Consider the following 2500-nt stretch of genomic DNA (forward strand, 5'->3'; position numbering starts at 1 on the left):
CGCCCTCGTCCGCCGACCACCACTCCCACGCCCCAAGCATATGCCCATGTGCGGCGCATAGTGCTTGGGGCGTGTGGGTGGTGGAAGATATAGGGGTACCCCCGTGCCCAGCCCATGCAGACTAGTCACCCCCCTATATAGTACATTTTGAGGCATTTTTGGTCTGCCAGGCCTAGATACGATTTTTCTGAGCCGTCATACGGTCAAATATCTCAAGTTTTAGAGTGTTTTTTTCCATGAACTCGATTGATTCATGGATTGGACATTGTAATGGATCTAGAAATCAAGTTTCATAATTTTTCAACCAACCAATTTTTTTTAATGAATTTTTAAAAATTAAATAATAAGAAATTAAAAAAAATAGCTAGATTTGTCAAAAAAATCTGAATTTTTTTGGGAATCATTCTTTCATGTTTCTTAGCTCCCAGAAAAAAAATTACAACAAACCGACCACTCCACAAGTACTTTCACAATTAATGGGTGATGGATGGGGCGCGGGCGTGCACGCAGCAGCACGCGGGGCGGGGCGGGGCGCGCGCGCGCAGAAGAACGCGGGCGGGGCGGGGCGCGCGCGCGCGGGAGACGCTGGCGGGGCGGGGCGCGCGCGCGCAGAAGCACGCGGGCGGGGCGGGACGGGGCGCGCGCGCGCGGGAGAACGAGGGCTGGGCGGGGCGGGGCGCGCGCGCGCAGAAGCACGCGGGCGGGGGGGGACGGGGCGCGCGCGCGCGGGAGAACGAGGGCTGGGCGGGGCGGGGCGCGCGCGCGCAGAAGCACGCGGGCGGGGCGGGACGGGGCGCGCGCGCGCGGGAGAACGAGGGCTGGGCGGGGCGGGGCGCGCGCGCGCAGAAGCACGCGGGCGGGGCGGGACGGGGCGCGCGCGCGGGAGAACGAGGGCTGTGCGGGGCGTGGGGCGCGCACGCGCGCGCGCGCTGGCGGGGCAGGGCGGGGGTGGGGCAGGGCGGGGCGCACGCGGGTGGGGCATGGCGGGGCGGGCGAGCGCGAGGGAACGTTCCGACACTGCCCCACCGTGCGCGTTCCGCCACCGCACCACCGTCGTCAAACGCCCTCGACCTCCGACCACCACCCGTACGGCCCAAGCATATGCCCATGTGCGGCGCATAGTGCTTGGGGCGTGGGGGTGGCGGAAGATATAGGGGGTACCCCCGTGCCCAGCCCATGCAGACTAGTCACCCCCCTATATAGTACATTTTGAGGCATTTTTGGTCTGCCAGGCCTAGATACGATTTTTCTGAACGGTCATACGGTCAAATATCTCAAGTTTTATAATATTTTTTTCCATGAACTCGATTGATTCATGGATTGGACATTGTAATGGATCTAGAAATCAAGTTTCATAGTTTTTCAACCAACCAATTTTTTTTTAATGAATTTTTAAATATTAAATAATAAGAAATTAGAAAAAATAGTTAGAGTTGTAAAAAAAATCTGAAATTTTGTGGGAATCATTCTTTCTTTCATGTTGCTTAGCTCCCAGAAAAAAAATTACAACAAACCAACCACTCCACATGTACTTTCACAATTAATGGATGATGATTGTAAAAACAAGGTCCTGGTGGGTGTCTTAGTGTAATGTACTTGCTCTAGTATCAAAACTCTTCATTTTATTGTTTTAGACAACCAAAAGAAAAAAAAAAATAGTTAAATTTTTACGGGTGTCACTCTTTTCTTAGTTCCCCCAAAAAAAAAAAAAGTCACAACAATACAAGCATTAAAAATGAACATTCACTTTTCACGGGTATTGGGTTTGATGATATTTTTATAGTCCAAGGTTTTATACACGTTCTTACTTTCCACGGATGTTAGGTGTGATGAATTGTTGTAGGGGCTAACCTTCAAGGCTTTATACGTGTACTCACGCTTCATAGGTATTGGGTGTGATGTTTTCTTTATGGAGGTAACATCCAACACTTTTGATATGCTGTTGGTAGAACATTTATCACACATAGCATAGGATGGGGCTTGGCGTGCGCGAGGTGAGTGGGGGCGCGGGGGTGTGCAGGGAGAGCGCGCGGGGGCGTGCGGGGGGTGTGCGGGGGGAGTGCGCGGGGGTGTGTGGGGGGAGCGCGCGCGGGGGGCGTGTAGGGTGTGCGAGGGTGGGCGGGGGGTGTGCGGGGGGAGTGCGCGGGGGGCGTGCAGGGTGTGCGAGGGTGGGCGGGTGGAGTGCGCGGGGGGCGTGCGAGGGTGGGCGGGTGGAGTGCGCGGGGGGCGTGCAGGGTGGGAGTGCGCGGGTGGAGTGCGCGGGGGGCGTGCAGGGTGTGCGAGGGTGGGAGTGCGCGGGTGGAGTGGGTGGGTGGAGTGCGCGGGGGGCGTGCAGGGTGTGCGAGGGTGGGAGTGCGCGGGTGGAGTGCGCGGGGGGCGTGCAGGGTGTGCGAGGGTGGGAGTGCGCGGGTGGAGTGGGTGGGTGGAGTGCGCGGGGGGCGTGCAGGGTGTGCGAGGGTGGGAGTGCGCGGGTGGAGTGCGCGGGGGGCGTGCAGGGTGT

The sequence above is a fragment of the Cucurbita pepo genome, unplaced genomic scaffold (genome assembly GCF_057944985.1).
Source record: "Cucurbita pepo subsp. pepo isolate OVF unplaced genomic scaffold, ASM5794498v1 scafford_35, whole genome shotgun sequence".
NCBI lineage: Eukaryota > Viridiplantae > Streptophyta > Magnoliopsida > Cucurbitales > Cucurbitaceae > Cucurbita > Cucurbita pepo.